This window comes from Lithobates pipiens, unplaced genomic scaffold (genome assembly GCF_037356315.1).
Source record: "Lithobates pipiens isolate NorthernLeopardFrog02 unplaced genomic scaffold, aLitPip1_a1.2 Scaffold_66, whole genome shotgun sequence".
NCBI lineage: Eukaryota > Metazoa > Chordata > Amphibia > Anura > Ranidae > Lithobates > Lithobates pipiens.
The window spans coordinates 1,073,997-1,092,823 of record NW_027507888.1 but is presented as its reverse complement, the minus strand read 5'-3'; the positions used below and the strand labels follow the sequence as shown (position 1 = coordinate 1,092,823).

The window sequence follows — 18,827 nt, the reverse complement described above, 5'->3', positions numbered from 1 at the left end:
TGGAGTGTGCAAAAGACCTGAAACTGGGACGGAGATTTATCTTTCAACAAGACAATGATCCCAAACATACAGCAAAATCTACAAAGGAATGGTTCACAAATGTATCCAGGTGTTAGAATGGCCAAGTCAAAGTCCAGACCTGAATCCAATCGAGAATCTGTGGAAAGAGCTGAAAACTGCTGTTCACAAACGCTCTCCATCCAACCTCACTGAACTTGAGCTGTTTTGCAAGGAAGAATGGGCAAGAATTTCAGTCTCTCGATGTGCAAAACTGATAGACATACCCCAAGCGACTTGCAGCTGTAATCGCAGCAAAAGGTGGCTCTACAAAGTGTTAACGCAAGGGGGCCGAATAATTTTGCACGCCCCACTTTTCAGTTTTTTATTAGTTAAAGTTTAAAATATCCAATAGATTTCGTTCCACTTCACAATTGTGTCCCACTTGTTGGTGATTCTTCGCAAAAAATTTAAATGTTATATCTTTATGTTTGAAGCCTGAAATGTGCCAAAAGGTTGAAAAGTTCAAGGGGACCGAATACTTTCGCAAGGCACTGTATTTCTCCAGCAAGGAGTTGACCAGAGATTGGCATTAAGCACCATCAAAGGACAAATTTCAGCATTGGCTGTCTTTTTTTTTTTTTTTCCCCAACAACCCCTGTCATAGCACTCCTTAATGAGTACCTTTGTCCAGGGGGTTCCAATGAGCAGAAGTTCCACTGTAGGGTGTAACCCCGCTTTAAGTATGCCTGTGATGTGGCCCTGGATACGGTCCCCCTGCTCTCTAGAGAATCGGTATCGACAGTGGTGCTATGGCGCCTGTTTTAGCTGAAATGCTGGTCTGTGGACCAGGCATCTAAAAAAGCTCTGGCGGATTTGCCCTTCCAAGGTGAGAGGCTTTTTGGAGCTTCGCTGGATGACCTATTAAAAATGTTACCGGTGGGAAGAGCACGTTGCTCCCACAGTCCAGGAAGGATAAGGAGCCATGCCATAGGCAAGGGCCCTCTCTTTCCGCTCGAACTGCTTTTTCGCCCGCCTAGGTCGGCAGGTAAGTGCTCCCACTCAGACAAGGGGCCTGCTGAATGACAAAGTATTCCTGGTTTTGCAAGCCAAACAAGTCTGTGAACAAACATGTTACCGCATGAAGGTTTGCTCCTGCCCAACTCTCGGGTGGGGAATCGCCTTCAGGAATTTGCAGCCCAATGGACCTCTCTACTGTCCGACCAGTGGGTTTGTGAGCTGGTTTCATCGGGATACAAGATGGCGTTTCTTTCTTGTCCACCAAACAGATTTTTGCCCTCCAATGTACCTCTACTTCCAGCTCACCGGAAGCCCTGTTCGGGGGCCGTACAGGACCTGCTACTGCGCGGTGTGATAGTACCTGTACCGACTCTGGAAAGGTTTCAGGAATTCTACTCAAATCTGTTTGTAGTCCTCAAAAAGAAAGGGGTATGTCCAATCCTGGACCTCAAGGCCCTCAACAGCTTTGTGAAATTGCAAAGGTTCAGGATGGTATAAGCACTCCATCAGGGGGACTTCCTGGCATCCCTGGATATCCAGGATACGTGCTTACCTGTACTCATATGCTTCAGGCATCAGATTTCTGCGATTTGCATTTGGAAGAGCACTATCAGTTTGTGGCTCTCCTTTTTTGGCCTTGCGTCAGCACCCAAAGTTCTTTCAAAGTGTTAGGCCCAATTCTGCTGCTGTTAAGGCAACGTGGAGTCACAATCGTGGGTTACCTAGACAACCTCCTGAGAGCAGCTTCCGCCTCAGACTTAAGGGAGGGTGTAGTGATCACCATGCAGACTCTCCGGGAGTTTAGTTGGGTGCTGAACCTAAAGATGTTGGCGTTGGTGCTGACTCAACACCTGGAGTGCCTGGGCTTGCTGTTGGAGTCCTCCAGAAGCAAGCGGTTTTTATCCCTTCAGACAAGCTGCAGACTGTTCAAACTGCAGTGAAGTTGATAAACTGCATATGGTCGTTGCTGCGCTTCTGCATGCGCTTTCTGGACCTCAAGGTAGCCACATTCGAGGTGGGACCGTATGCTCAATTTCACACGAGTCTTGCAGAAGGAGATTTTGTCAAAATGGAACAAATGATCCCTGGATTGTCAAATTGGGGTGAACCAGTTAGTCAGGGATTCCCTTCTCTGGTGGCTGAGATCTCTGGCCAGATTGTTCCTTCCTCTCAATTGGACAGTGATCACAACGGATGCCAGCCTGACCGGTTGGGGGGGGGGGGGGGGGGAGTGCTGGGTGTACAGTCGGCCCAGGTCCTTTGGTCGCGGGAAGAATTCCATCTGCCAATCAATGTGCTAGAGCTTCGGGCAATCAGACTTTGCCTCTCCATATGGTCAATGAGGCTACAAGGGCAGGATCATCAGACTTTGCCTCTCCATATGGTCAATGAGGCTACAAGGGCAGGATCCAGTCAAACAATGCACGCAGTGGCGTACGTCAACCAAGGAGGAACAAGGAGCTCAGCTGCAGCATGTGAGGTTTCTCACATCCTCCAGTGGGCAGAGTGACATGTGCCGGCCATATATATCCCAGGTGTAGAAAACTGGCAGGCGGACTACCTAAGTCATCAGATGCTGGACCCAGGTGAATGGTCGTTGCATTTGGAGGTATTCAGGCTCCATTGCCTAAGGGGGGGGGGGGGGGGGACACCAGATGTGGACTTCTCGGCTCAATCAGAAGGTGCAGAGGTTTGTGTCCAGCACAAGAGACCCCTGGGTGGACGCGTCAAGCACTCAAGCTTCTTCCACGTCTGCTGCGCAGAGTGGAGGCCGAGGGGATTCCAGCAATTCTGATTGTCCCAGATTGGCCTCTGCGTCCTTGGTACGCCGACCTAGTACAACTGGTGGCGTATGTTCCTTGGTGGCTACCGCTGTGAGAGGACCTTCTAGCGCAAGGTCCGATGCTTCATCCTGCTTTACCATCGCTGGTTTTAACGGCATGGCTGTTGAAAGCCAGGTGCTAAAGGACCGAGGTCTGTCAGACTCAGTCATTTCCACAGAAGTCGTCTTCCCTGAAGATTTACCATCGTACATGGAAGGTTCCACGTGTGAAGAGATGGTGTGACGTCCGCACTTATTCAGTTTCCAGTATCCTTGCAGCAAGGAGTGGATCAGAAACTTGCCTTAAGCAACATCGAGGGACAGATATCTGCCTTGGCTGCCCTTTTCCAACATCCCTTGGTGACTCACTCATTGGTGAGTATCTTTGTGCAAGGGGTTCAACACATAGTCCCTGCGGTTTGACCACTGCTACCTCCGTGGGATCTGAATCTGGTGCTATCAGAAACCGGCATTTGAGAACATTGGGGAGATTCCCTTGTTAACACTCAGAAGTTTTTCTAGTAGCTATTAGCTCTGCCAGGAGGGTTTCTGAATTGGTGGCATTGTCATGCAAGTCTCCCTACCTGGTCGTCCGCAGCCCTCTTTCCTTCCAAAGGTGGTTTCGGCATTCCATCTAAATGAGGTCCTTGCGTTGCCTTCCTTAAGTCCTAAGCTGACACACCCAAAACAGGTTGCCTTACATTCCCTGGATGTGGTCTGGGCTCTACGAGCGTATCTGTCTGCTTTAGCTCCCTTCCAGAAGTCAGACTGGTTGTCTCAGGGGCTGGTCCAAACAAAAGCTCTGGCGGTCTCGTCAACCATTTCTCGGTGGATCAAACGGATTGGGGTTCATGCCTATGCCTTAAAGGGGCAGGTCCCCCTTTTCCTGTCACGGCTCATTCCACCAGAGCAATTGGGACCTCCTGGGCTTTCTGACATCATCAAGCGTCTGTCTCCCAGGTGTGTAAGGCGTCCGTTCACACTTTCACTAAATTCTACAAAGTAGACGTAAGTGGATCTCAAAAGCTTGCTTTGTCCAAGGTTTTGCAGGCGGCTGTGTAAGGTTGCAATTACACTTTAAGTTACTAGTTTGTTATGCATCTTTTGATGCATAAGTTTGCTACTGGTTTTGATGGTAGCTGTTTAAGATGGTGACTCCTCTGTTGAGGTGTTCCCTTTGTTGTGGGTGAAGTTATGTTTTGCTGTTTCCACCCCTTGTTTTTTGCTTGGGGACGTCCCTAAGGTCAAGAATTAAAGGGGCTGTGTCCGTCAATCAACGAAAGAGAAAATGGGATTTTTGTACTCACCGTAAAAACCTTTTTCTCTGAAGTTCAGACAGACACAGCACCGACCCCTCCTATTTGTACTGCTTTTTGACGTACTGAGCCGCAGGAAGCGGGGTGAGGCAGTTGTAGCCACAGGGACCGCCCCCTGGGCGGTGCTGAGCAGTCTTGCTGTTTTTACACATGTTACATGTTCTAAGTCCTCTCCTGAAGTGGTTTGATAACCCAAAGGTCAAGAATTAAAGTTGTCAATGAACTTCAGAGAAAAGCATTTTACTGTGAGTACAGAAAGCCAATTTTTTTTTTCAGCTTTCAGTGCTGTCGCACTTTGACAATTGCGCGGCCATGCTACACTGTACCCAAACAAACTTTTCTTCACACAAATAGAACTTTCTTTTGGTGGTCTTCACAACCGGGTTTATTATGTACAATAAAAACCCCAAAAATTTTGGAAAGGTTTTTTTACTCTGTGTTCGTGTTTACATGGCTTAGATTAAGGCTGTGATTGGACGCAGCCAATCACATGGTTAAAGAGCCACAGCTCTTTACACAGATCGGAGTTGCGCCGTGACCTAGCAACATAACGTGGCTGTGCGAGAGTGGCTGTTCTGGGCCGCCGTCCTATGATGCTGTATAGAACAAGAGCTGCACCGCTGTCATTTGACAGTGGTTGGGTAGCAAGCAGTTAGAGATTTAAAAGAATAGCCTTTTTATAATACAAAAACAGCTGATAATCGCTACTATAAGGGGTTAATGTATACTTTGGAACACTGAAAGTAATATAAAAAATTACATACTCACTGGCCACTTTATTAAGTACACCTGTTCAATTGCTTAGCAACACAAATTGCTAATCGGCCAATCACATGGCAGCAACTTCATTTAAGCATCTAGATGTAGGGAAAATTACTTTCTGAAGCTCAAACAGAGCAGCGGAATGGGGAAGAAAGTGACTTTGAACATGGCATGGTTGTTGGTGCCAGATGAGCTGGTCTGAGTATTTCAAAAACTGGGATCTTCAAGCACAACCATCTTTAACCACTTGCTTACTGGGCACTTAACCCCCCTCCAGACCAATTTTCAGTTTTCAGCGCTGATGCACTTTGAATGACAATTGCGCGGCCATATAACACTGTACCCAAATGAAATTTTTATCATTTTTTTCCCCACAAATAGAGCTTTCTTTTGGTGGTATTTAATTACAGCTGGGAGTTTATTTTTTGCTAAACAAACAAAAAAAGATGCAAAAAAAAAATCCTGTTTAATAGTTATAAAATTTTGCAAACAGGCCATTTTTCTCCTTCATTGAAATGCCCTGATGAGGCGGCAGTGGTGGGCACAGATAAGATGGCACGGATGGGTGGCACGGATATGTGGCACTGAGGTGCAGCACTGTTGAGGCAGATTGTGGGCACTGATGGGTGGCACTGTGGGCACTGATGGGTGGCATAGGCAGGGGGCAGGTGGGCACTGATGAGCTGGCCGTGACTGAAGTCCCTCTCACGGCCGCCGGTGATCGGCTTTTTTTTTTTTCCTCGTGCTGTCAGCGTGAGGACTAAAAATAGCCGATTTACCGGCTTTGTGTCACATGATCAGCTGTCATTGGCTGACAGCTGATCACGTGGTAAGGGGTCGGGATCGACCCCTTGCTCCGATCCGTGATCAGGCGAGTCTTATTGACTCGCTGATCAGAGCGCGCCGCGTGCGCCCCTCAGGGGGCGTGCAGGCTGCTCGTGCACGGGACGACGTCAATAGACATCGTCCCGGCAAAGCAGGTCCGCGCTGTAGCCGTCATTCGGCTATAGCGCGGATCGCTATTGGTTAGGGAATGGTCAGAAAGAGAATATCCAGTGAGCGGCAGTTGTGTGGATGGAAAGTAGTTTTGTCAGAAGAATGGGCAGGTTTGAGATGATAAAGGCAACAGTAACGCAAATTAACATTCTTTACAACCAAGGTATGCAGAATGCCATCTCCACTTACCACATTAAACCTTGAAGCAGATGTGCTACAGCAGCAGTAGACCACACAGAGTGCCACTCCTGTCAGCTAAGAGCAGGAAATATAGGCTACAATTCACACAGCCTCACAAAAGTTGCACAATAGATTGGAAAAATGTTGCCTGGTCTGAGTCTTTATTTCAGCTGCGACATTCAGATAGTAGGGTCAAGATTTGGCATAATCATATAAAACGACGTCTGATGAAACAAGCAAGGTGGAGATTGATGCGCAATCATGTCACTTCCGGTTTATTTATACCCGGTCTGTGGAACGCACGCTGTCCCAGACCTATGGACTACTTTGTTTTGATTTGCTCCTGGCAGGTCCTAAGTGCCCAATTTTAGATTTGATTACAAAAAATTCCCTTTTTGGATTTACACTGAGTGTTTGCTTTTCCTATTCGTTCATATGTGGATCTCCCACTATTTAATACGTCGTGAAGGAGGCTATTCCATTGGACATCAGGATCAAAGACAGATATAAATACATGCGCTTTTTCCCCTGCAGGGGTGTAGCTATTTGAGTGTGGAACCAAAAGGGGAGCATGAGTGTTCACTATTTTTGATATAAGATGTGATCTATTCTATTCTATCCACAAGTCACATTGGAAAATCATTTATGGACATTTGCACCAGTTACATTGGAATGCCAAAGGGCAATATATTTGATTTTTGATATTTTTTATCCTGCCATACTTCACATTTTTAATTAGTGCAACATCTAATTATTGTGGTGTATATCTGGACTTTCGGTTAGCATTTTGCACTTATCAGTTTCAACAAATTCTAATGGCAATATTCGGATATTGCTCTACATCAAGTTAATATGGGTTTTACGTTATATATTAGCACCTGCACCACTTTGTCAGTTTGCACATTTATGAAGGATTATGCACTTTAGCACTTCATCGGGTTTATGATCTGACCGTTCACAGTCCTTTTTACTGTTAGCTGTTCTGGCTGTGCCATTTACCTCTTTACATACAATGCAAGCCTTGTATCAGTGGTTCAGGCTGGTAGTGTAATGGTGTGGGGGGTATTTTCTTTGTACACTTGGTATCAATTGAGCATTGTTTAACCACTTCAGCCTCTGAAGAATTTATCCCCTTCCTGACCAGAGAACTTTTTGCGATACGGCACTACGTCGCTTTAATTGCGAATTGCGTGGTTGTGCGACGTTGCACCCAAACAATGTTTTCCTCACAAATCGCTTTCTTTTGGTATTTGATCACCTCTGCAATTTTTTTTTTTTTTTTTTTTTTTTTTTTTTACGCTATAAACAAAATAGCGACTGTTTTAAAGGAAAAATAAAGCTAAGCAAATATTTTTTATTTTGCTATAATGTCCCCAAAAAATATAAAAACAAATTTCTTTCTCAGTTTAGGCAGATATGTATTGTACATATTTTTGGTAAAAAATATTGCAATAAGCGTATATTGATTGGTTTGCTCAAGTTATAGCGTTTTTTACAAAATAGATTTATGACTTTTTTTTCTTTCTTTTTTTTTTATTGCGACTGCGACATTGTGGCGGACGCATCAGACACTTTTGACACTATTTTGGGACCAGTGAAATTTATACAGCATCCGTGATATAAAAATGCACTGATTACTGTGTAAATTACACTGGCAGGGAAGGGGTTGAACACTAGGGGGTGATCAAGGGGTTAAGTGTGTCCTAGGGAGTGATTCTAACTGTGGGGGGTGGGCTCACTAAACATGATGGAGCAGTAGCTCCCTGTCATATTGCTGGGCAGAACAGGGTAATGTCTTGTCTTGTTTACATTAGGCATCTCCCAGTTCTGCCGCTCTGTCACGATTGCAGGCCACCGGAGGACAGAGTATGCAGGGAACCCTCAGAGTACCCGGCGCCCACTAAGCCATGTCTTAAAAGGGACGTACAGGTACGCCCATTTGACCAGCCGTGCCATTGTGCCGACTTGGATCGTGCGCTGGTCGACAAGCAGTCAAATGCCACGGCCTACCTGAGTATTGTTGCGGACCATGTCCACCCCTTCGACTACAGTGTACCCATCTTCTGACGGCTACTTCCAGCAGTATAATGCACCATGTCACAGCTCAAATCCTCTCAAACTGGTTTCTTGAACATGACATTGAGTTTACTGTATTCCAATGGCCTCCAGTCACCAGATCTCAATCCAAAAGTGCACCTTTGGGATGTGGTGGCATGGAGGATTCGCATCATGGATCTGCAGCTGACAAGTCTGCAGCAACTGCATGATATGTCAATATGGACCACATTCTCTGAGGAATGTTTCCAACACCTTGAATTTATGCCATGAAGAATTAAGGCAGTTCTGAAGGCAAAAGGGGGTCCAACCCGGTACTAGCAAGGTGTACCTAATAGTGGCCGGTGAGTGTGTATGTGCAGTGGGAAAAGAGAACAATTGGATCCCCTGCAGATTTTGTAAGTTTGCCAACTTAGAAATTAATGGTCTATAATTTTTATCATGGGTGTATTTTAAGTGTTAGAGACAGAATATCAACCAAAAATCCAGAAAACTCATAAAACAAATGCTATAAATTAAGCTGCAGTTCAGTGCGTAAAATAAGTATTTGATCCCAAAGCAAAACATGACTTGGTACTTGTAGACAAAACACTTTGAATTATAGTAAATGTACCGAAGAATTTTATTGGTACAAACACATTAAAATTGAGGGAAAAAAACCCTATTGTATACAAAATAATTTCAGATCTACAGCAGAAAATCGTAACATGTCCTCTAGTTTGACATATGCTGTTGGATTTACATATTTTCATATAATGAGTAAGTCAATTATTGACCTTGGCAAATGTGAAAAAATGTGGTGTGCATTTGTATTAGGCCTCCCTGAGAATACTTTGTAGAACTGCCTTTTCACTGCAATTACAGCTGAAAGTCTTTTTTGGGTATGTCTCTACCAGCTTTGCACAACTAGAGTGAAATTTTTGCCCATTTCTTAACTGCAAAATAGTCCAATCTCTGTCACATTCGATGGAGAGCATCTGAACAGCAGTTATTAGTCTTGCCACAGATTTGCAATTGGATTTAGGTCTAGGACTTTGACTGGGACATTATATCATATAAATATGCTTTGATCTAAAACATTCAATTGTAGCTCTGACTGTATGTTTAGGGTCATTGTCCTGGAAGGGGAACCTCTGCCCCAGTTTTTTCCCCAACAGGTCTTTGGGTGGGAGAGCAACCTGCCTCTGTAGGTCTGTAGTTGCAGCCCCTCTGTTTACCTCAGTCAATGATCCAGGTTGCTACCTTTTGGAGATCTTAGGTCAGCGATGTTGAAACTTGGCACCCTAGATGTTTTGGAACTACATTTTCATTGATGATACACAGAAGAGTGCGTGAGCCCCATTGGAAATATATTTCCAAAACATTTGGGGTGCCAAGGTCCTTCATCACTGTCCTAGGTGATTGAGGCTGCTCATTCCGTTTGTTTTAAGCTGGTGTCAGGCCTGGCACACTTTGATGGTTTGTGAAAGCCCAACCCCCCCCCCCCCCCAGGACAAGGTGGTCTCGCACCCATTTCTACTCTGATCTGTGAATCTGGCCTTTTGACCTGAGCTCACTCACCTATTCATATCGTTGCTCTTGCATTTGGAAGCGTGCATCTTTACCTAGTCGTGCTCCCGTTTTGACTTGGCTTGCGCTCTCACCGTTTGCTCACCAAGTAGCCGGCTCTGATCTTGGCATGGCTGAGACGGCAGGGGATTTCTGCGATAGGCTATCTGGCCAACTTCTTCCTGTAAGCATAGTCTTATTCTGCACACCCGGACAATGTGGCAATCGCCATGTGTTTTTTTCATGGCTTTAGCAAGGGAGTTTGACCTCAAGTGCTCCGCTCTGACCTCAACCAGTTATCTGAATTGACGGCGTCTTCTTTTTGACCCGGCACGGGCCAAGGCGTTCCCTTGCCGGTTAAGCGTCGCAACCGCTTTTAAAAAAAAATAAATCTTTCATTTTATTTTTTTTTGCTAGGATGCGGGTAGGCCCTTTAGCAATTCACTGGCACGTCAATTATGTTTTACGATGGCTGTCCGTGTGTGGTTTTGGTGATCTTTATGCTTTAGTTTGGTCATTAGGCTATCCGGAGACTTTTAAGTAGCACTATTATGTTTTACTTAATTAGTACTAAAATATAGACTGTATTTCTCTTACGTTCACTGTCTGACACAGCTCGTTATGCCACCTTCAGGAGAGGACTAGGCATAACATGTCATATAAAAACAACAACTTTCTAGTTCTGCCCAAGGGGGACGACCCCACAGCCTGCCTTGCAGCTTCAGTTTTTTGGGGGGTTTTTCTGCCTAGTGAAGGAGAAGGACCTAGTAACCCCGCCGGGGCCATGGGCCCATGGATTTTTTCTTTGCAGAAGCTTTGCTTTTTGCTTAACATTAAAGATCCTGTGATCTGCTATCGGCTGGGTGACAGGCTGGATACTCTTATCCTTGTCTCTCCAGCCTGGCCAGCGAGCGTGTGCAGACCAGAGCCACGACATGCCTCAGCTCCAGAGGTGGCTGGTGAGCGCAAATGCTCCGGGGCACACACGTGACCAGGCTACTCCTTTCTGCGCCTCAGTGGGACGGGCCAGCAGCCATCCCACACTGATTGGAGAGCGGGTCTGTGATGGAATGACTCCCAGCTCTTCAGAACCGGGTAAGTACAGCTCTCCCTGCCTCAGTGGGACTGAGCAGTTGGGCAATCCCTGGGAGGTGGATCTCTGTGTGTGTGTGCGCGCGCCATATACAGGGGCTCTCTGGGGGGCTCTCACCTGGGGGAGGGATTGCGCTTGCTGGCTGTGCCCTGGCTGTGTGTGGATCTCTCCTTGAGGTGTCTGGAGGCTGTGTCTGATCGCTGTAGTGCTGTTTCACCACCATTTATCTGCCTGTTTAGTTCGCTGTCCCTCGTGGTATACAGTGCTCGGCGGCCATCTTTGGTGAGGCAAGGAGCAGCAGGCTCTCTGACCATTTTCATGTGTTTTGGCGGCCGTTTTCCCTGTGATTATGTCCTTTTTATACTGGACGCTCGGCGGCCATTTGATTTTGGTCAGTTTCAGCGCCATTCAAAACGGCTCTGCACAGCGCTGTGCGGTCTCCTATGCATCTGGGAGTTGGCACAGGACACAGGCTCTACTAGCTGGACAGCCAGCGCAGAACCAGTCAGGGTGGGGAGTTCTGTGCGGAAGAGCCCATCAGCCAGCAGCAGTTAGGAGGGTGGGACCATCGCTTTCCTAAGTCCCCAACAGGTGGCAGACAGGGTAGGGCAGTGATGGCAAACCTTGGCACCCCAGATGTTTTGGAACTACATTTCCCATGATGCACCCCTACACTGCAGAGTGCCTGAGCATGGTGGGAAATGTATTTCCAAAACATCTGGGGTGCCAAGTTTTGCCATCGCTGGGGTTGGGTCAGCATGGCTTCAGAAACTGGTGTTTCTTCCCCCGAAATCCAGGCAATTGCAACCGGTTCACCTGCAGGCAGTGCCTCTGGATGCTTTGTCGGCGGTCCTCTATTTGTTGCCAAGATGGAGGCGGTGCGTGGGCGTAAAGGTTGTAAAAACCGGCCCCCGTCCTCTGGAGGGGAGCTCTGATGCAGACTCGGGCCCTGCTGAGGCCGGTGACCCCCCCCCCCCTGCTCTGTCATTTCAGATGACGCTGACCAGGACCGAACTGACAGCGAAGATGAGTCCCCGTCTGGGTCCGTGCGCGAGAATCGCTTGTTTCGAGCACTTATCACAGCTGTGCGTGAAGAATCGGGAGGGAGCCAGAAGATCCCTTTGCTGATGTAGCGGGGTCCCTTTTGCCTTTTGGGTCCCGTAAGCCAGCCCGTTGACTTAAGCTGTTCCCGTATGTGACTTAAGTTCATTTACAAGGAACGGTGTCGACCGCAATTTGAGCTTTTCGGACCCCAAATACATGGTGGTGCGTTATCCCCTTTCTCAAAAAGCTGTCGGCTCCTCTGGTCGTGGACCCCCCCCGGTACAAAGTAACCACCATCCCAGTAGAGGGGACTCCTGCCTTTAAGGACCCCATGGGCAGGAAGGCCGAGGCAGAGGCTCGTTCCTTGTTTACGGATGTGGGGTCAACTAGGCGACCGGTACTGGCATCCACACTCGTGTCTCAGACACTAACCGAGTGGGCAAAACTTTTGCGCCGCGAATTGGGAGAGCAACAGGCTTCTCCTGTCTAACTAGCAGACCAACTAGTGCGAGGCCCGAAGTACAATTTTGTGATGCAGCCCTGGATACCCTTCCTCTGTTATCCAGGCCTTCAGTATCAGCAGTGGTGCTGAGGCGCCCGATTTGCCTAAAATGCTGGCCTGCTCACCAGGCATCCAAAAAAGCCCTGACGGATCTTCCCTTCCTTGGCAACCGTCTCTTTGAAGCCTCATTGCATGACATTATTAAAAATGCCAGAGGTGGTAAGAGTACACTAGTCCCACAGGCCAGGAAGGCTAGGAAGGCTAAGGAGCCACGCCGTTGGCAAGGGCCCTCATTCTCCACTCACAAACGGCTTTTTCGTCCACCCAGGGCTTTGACCAAGCGTCCCCCGACAGGACGACCTTTAAAGGACCAAAGCATGTGTGGAACCACGAGCCTGCGAGCAAAAGTGCTACCTCATGAAGGTTTTCTCCCGTCCGCAAGACGGGGGGGGGGGGGGTGCCTTCGGGAGTTTGCAGCCCGGTTGGCCTCTCGGCTGTCCGACCAATGGGTCTGCGATCTGATTTCCTCAGGCTACAAGATAGAGTTCCTCTCTTGGCCGCAAAAGAGATTCTTCCCCTGAAGCATACCCGTACTCCCAGCTCGCCAGGAGGCCCTGAAGGGGGCGGTAAGGGACCTGCTTAGTCGTGGGGTGATATTACCCGTTCCAGGAATTGGCATGTTTCCAAGGGTTCTACTCGAACCTGCAAAATGGAAGGGGAACGTCCAATTTTGGACCTGAAAGCCCTCAATTACTTTGCAAAAGTACAGAGGTTCAGAACGGAATCGCTGAGAAATCGCTGCACTCCATCAAGGGTACTCCCTGGTGGCCTTGAACATCCAGAATGCGTACCTGCACATACCCATATGCCTTCGGCATCAGAGATTTCTGCGATTTGCAGTCTAGGAAGCCCACTACCAGTTTGTGGCTCTGCCTTTTTGGTTTTGCCTCTGCCCTCCCCCAAGGTATTGTCTCTTGTTTTGCAACGCTGTGGGATCGCGATCGGGGGATACCTAGGCGATCTCCTTCCGAGAGCATCTTCTGCTTCAGAGTTAGGAGGAGGATGTGGCGATCACCATGCAGACCCTGCAGCAATTTTTTGTTGGCTGTTGAACCTAAAGAAGTTGGTGATTGTACCGACTCAGCGTTTGGAGTAGCTAGGCTTACTGCTGGACTCCATGGAAGCAAGAGCGTTTCTCCCTTCAGACAAGCTGCTGCAGACTCTCAGAGCTGCGGTAAAACTGTTGAGGAACCGCACAGGGGGTCGTCGCTACGCTTTGCATGCGAGTTCTGGGACTCATGGTGGCCTCCTTGAGGCATTACCCTATGCCCAGTTTCACACCAGAGTCCTGCTGAAGGAGATTTTAACAAAATGGGACAAATCTCCTTTATCCCTGGATGGGCAGATTCAGGTGAGCCAGCTGGTCAGGGATTCCCTGCTGAGGTCCCCGGCACTTTGGTCCGTGAAGTCGTTCCTACCTCTGAAATGGACAGTGATCACCACGGCCCCCAGCCCAACCGGCTGGGGTAGGGTAATGAAAGTTCAGTCGACTCAGGGCCTCTGGTCGGTGGGTGGTGCGATCCAAGTTGCCGATCAATCTGCTTGAGCCGAGAGCGATCAGGCTATGCCTCTCCACGTGGTCGATAAGACTTTGAGGGGCGTTTGATCAGGTTCCACTCTGACGTATGCCTGCCACTGCCGTGACATTCTGTCGCCAAGGAGGAACAAGAAGCTTGGCCGCTGCACGGGAGGACGCTTGCACTCACATCCTTCAGTGGGCAGAGCGACATGTACCTGCCCCCGTCGGCCGTTTACATCCCGGGAGCGGAGAACTGGCAGGCAGACTACCTAAGTCGCCAGATGCTGGACCCAGGAGAATGGGCATTGCCATTGCATCCGGAGGCGTTCTGGCTACTGTGCCCGCGATGGGGCACACCAGACGTGGCTCTTCTGGCCGCCCGTCTCAACGGGAAGGTGCCGAGGTTCGTGTCCAGGGCAACAGATCCTTGGGCAGACACGCTGGTGGTGCCATGGGGGATCAGTACCAGCTGATCTATGCACCAGCTGATCTATGCACCAGCTGATCTATGCACCAGCTGATCTATGCCTTTCCTCCGTTGAAACGGCCTCCACTCAGCGGAGCAGACGTGGTAACAGAGGGGATCCCAGTAATACCGATTGCCCCAGATCGGTCCCAGCGACCCTGGTACTCAGACCTGGTGGCGGACGCCCCGTGTCGACTGCCGTTACGAGAGGACCTTCTGTCTCGATTTCCGATTCTCCGTTCTGCTTTACCATCGCTGGTTTTAACGGCATGGCTATTGAGAGTTGGGTGTTGAGGAACCGGGGTCTTTGGGACTCGGCGATTCCAACTATGCCGAGAGCACGGAAAGCTTCTTCTCGGTAGGTCATCGTACCTGGAAGGCCTACATCTCCATGTGTGAGAAGGGATGGCGTCCGCGCTCCCTTTTTTTTTTTTTTTTCCCCTATATCCAGGATTGATCCTGTTTCTACAGCAATGAGTAGTTCAGAAATTGGCTTTAAGCACCATATTTAAAGGACAAATATCAGCGTTGGCTGTCTTTTTTTTTTTTTTTTTTTTTCCAGCGAGCACTTTTTGTTCAAGCTGTCCAAAATGTAGTTCCTCCGTGCGTGGGCCGTTACCCCCGTGGGATCTGAACCTGGCGTTATCGGTGCTTGAAAAAACCGCCATTTGAAAATATCAGAGATCCCTCTGTTGACTCTTTCCCAGAAAGTGGTCTTTCTAGCGGCCATTACTTTCGGCCAGGAGGGTTTTGTACCCGGCGGCCTGGTCTTGCAAGTCGCCCTATCTGGTGATCCACAAGGATAAGGTGATGTTGTGTCCAACAGTCTTTTCTGCCGAAGGTGGTTTTGGCAGAAAAGCATCAACGAAGACATTGTCTTACCATCTCTGTGTGCTAAGTCGACACATTCTAAGGAGGTGGCTCTTCATGCCCTGGACGTGGTTAAGGCTCTGAGGGTGTATTTGTCTGCTACACCTCCCTTTCAGAAGTCAGACTCCTTGTTTGTTTTTCGGTGGCTGTTTGAAAAAAAAAAAAAGCACGGCGGTCTCGTCGGCCACCATTTCCAGGGGGGGATCAGACAGATTGTAGTACAGGCCTATGCTTTGAAGAGGCAGGTGCCCCCCTTTCTGGTCACGGCTCACTCCACAAGGCAATCGGAACGACTTTGGCCTTCCGACATCAAGCGTCTGTGAACAGGCGACCAAGTCACCCCCTGAGCGACAGTTTCAAAATTCTACAAGGTCGACGTCGGTGCATGGGGCCGATGCCCATTTTGGCCGCAAAGTTTTGCAGGCGGCTGTACAATTGCACTTACGTTTTTTTTTCCTTGTTTTTTGGTAAAAACGCAGTACCTTTTTAAGTAATGCACTGTTGCATTTGTTACCGCAGTTCTGGTGCAGTTTGGTGGTAGTGCCTTAGTTGAGGAGCATCCTGCCTTTTTGGTGGGTAAAAAAAGTTTTGGTCACACTCACAATGTCGTTTTTTGTGGTTAAAGTTTTATACTAGTGGGTGTAGTTTTTATGCTGTTTTGCCACCCCTCATTTTGGCACTGCTTGGGGATGTCCCAGTGGTCTAAGAGCAGCTGTGTCAGGTGGTGAACTGCAGAGAAAAGGATTTTATGGTAAGTATAAAAATCATATCTTTTCTTAAAGATATATCACTGTATTTTCGTGCCTATAAAGTCCATAGGGTTCCAAAAAAGCAAATCAATGTTGTAATTCATTTTGTGATGTGGTGCTGTTTCAACCATATTCCCATCCGCACGATCACCCTGTGAGTATGCAAATAGGACAGTGACTGGGTCCATCATTTAGCCATGCCTGCTCTAGGGGATGTTACTCCCAATAATTAATGTTCACAAATCGGTAAGGCATCTTTGAACTTGCATTCACCTGTTTACTCTCTATTTCTTTTGTAAGGAATCAACTTGATGGGATGTAATTACACAAACAACAGAGGGATCTGCATGTGAGAAAATGAGAAATAGAACAAACCGCAAGAGCATCCTATGAGCGTGGTTGAAGAATACCAAGCTGAATGTCACGGGACCCATGCCTCCATCCAAAAAAAAAAAACTAAAAAGGAAATAAACCTGCATTTTTTTTTTTTTTTTTTAAATAAAGGACACTGAAAGGCAAGAAGAGGGCACACCTGTTAATACAGAGTTTAATTGTATTTACATACTCTAGTTATGTGGGGAGGGAGAGGAGAGAAGAGAGACATGGTGGGCAGGGGGAGAAAGATGACTTTTTGCACCATCTATAACATGACGTTTCTTCCATCTTGATGTATTCTGAGCTTGTAGTGTTACTTGTAATATTTACTTCCCTCTGTGTAATTTTGATTCTAAAATTCATGTGGTGAGCTTCCTTAAGCACTGATCTGAAAAACAACAAAAATAAATAAATCTTAATTAAGTTATAAAAAAAAATCAATTGTTTTTATTTTATCTGTTTTAGAGATTGTAAGCTCTAATGAGCAGGCTACCCTCATGTCTCCTGTATTGAATTGTATTTCCAATATACGGTTTACTCATAAGTTCCTAAAGCTCTTTGGTAATTGCCATGCTGGACACGCAGAACACTCTCTGTGCCACAACTGAGGTATGGGATCGCAGGTAAGTACCAGACCCTGGATGTCACGATCCCCCCTTAATTTCACACTTTCCCCTGCAACATCACTGTCCTTGAACCTTCCTTCACATCATAGCCCCAACACTCCTGGCCCTCCTTTTCCTCACAGCCTCTTTATGCTCTGGCCCCCTTCACCCAACAAACACTCATCCTACTGTATGTGTATGACATTTATTTTCCATCAAATCACACATCTTTGATCCTCCATCAATGTGTATCTTGGCATGAACCGGTTTCTCCAATGAGATTGCCTGACCTGTAAAGCACACTTGCATTGTAAAGCTAGCTCATACACGTGATCCCATGATTTATTTTTTTCTAATTACTCGTATCTCTAGCTATAGATAGAGGTTGAGCACAACCCATGTTTTTTTTTTGCAATAGCGTTGATGCGTTCCTTCAAACGATCGCATAGCGAACACGTGCTCTGTTTTAAATGTAGTGACCATTGGAGTAAACATTGTTGCGGTATTTGAAGAAAAATTTACTTTTTTTTTTTTTAATGAGATTGCCTGACGTTTAAAGCCGCAACCTCATCCATGGGATCCCATGTTTTATTTTTATTTATAAGTACTTGTAAAAATATATATGTGCATCGCATCCCAGATTTTTTTAACCTCTTCGCGCCCGCCCTATAGCCGAATGACGGCCGTAGAGCAGGCGCTTTCATTCCGGGTGGCCATCCCTGGACGTCCTGTTTACTTCGGCAATGCGCGCCGCCGCGGGCGCGCATTGGAAGTTCTGTGTTTGCCGTGTCACCCGGGGACAGGCAAACACAGATCGCTGTAAACTGCCAATCACAGCGGCCGTTTACATCGCGATCGGCGTGTCCAATTGGAGATGATCTCATATGTAAACATATGAGATCTCTCAGCGCCGCTCTCCCTCCTCACACAGACAGAGTGTGAGAAGGGAGAGATGAATGGTTGCAGCGGCCGTCATTGTTAAAAAAATAAAAATAAAATTTAAAGTGCCATCCTGCCCCAGTGCCACCTGTTAGTGCTATCTGTCCCCAGTGCCACATGTTGTCAGTGCCATTTGTCCCCAGTTCCATCTGTCATCAGTGCAATCTCATCAGTGCCACGTATTAATGCCATCTGTCAGTGCCACCTGTCAGTGTCACGTGTCATCAACGCCACTTATCAGTGCCATGCGTCATCGGTGCCACATTTGTGCCATCTGTCATCTGTGCCACATTTGTGCCATCTGTCATCTGTGCCACATTTGTGCCATCTGTCATCGGTGCCACATTTGTGCCATCTGTCATCGGTGCCACATTTGTGCCATCTGTCATCGGTGCCACATTTGTGCCATCTGTCATCGGTGCCACATATTAGTGCCATCTTTCATCGGTGCCACCTGTCATCGGTGCCACATATTAGTGCCATCTTTCATCGGTGCCACATTTGTGCCATCTGTCATCGGTGGCACATATTAGTGCCATCTGTCATCAGTGCCACGTGTCATTGTCCTGGTGCTCCAGGGCATTCAAAAGTGTAATAAGTAGTCAACAAGTTAGATGTGTAATTTATGCTCCTAGAACACGTGATGGCGCTCCCTGCATGTTGGGCCTCTCTATCTGTGAAAAAGTCCCACACATGTGGTAATGTAATACTCAGGAGTAGCAGAATTTTTTTGGGTGTGTCATTTGTAGTATACACATGCCATGTTGGAGAAATAACCTATTACAATGACAATTTTGTGGAGTAATTTTGCAAAGAATAGTGGGAAAAAAATGACATCAAAAAGCTCACCATGCCTCTTACTAAATACCTTGGAATGTCTACTTTCCAAAAAGGGGTCATTTGGGGGGT

The 18,827-nt window shown here is 47.4% G+C and overlaps 1 long non-coding RNA gene across 1 annotated transcript in view; it reads left to right on the top strand.

Annotated features, from left to right (window-relative positions):
* Nucleotides 1–16,811, top strand: part of LOC143958950 (uncharacterized) — a 61,590-nt gene extending 44,779 nt beyond the window's left edge. The window contains exon 3 of the long non-coding RNA XR_013270160.1: nt 16,300–16,811. This is a non-coding gene — a long non-coding RNA (uncharacterized LOC143958950). The remainder of the gene's footprint in view (nt 1–16,299) is intronic.
* Nucleotides 16,812–18,827: the final 2,016 nt, after the last annotated feature.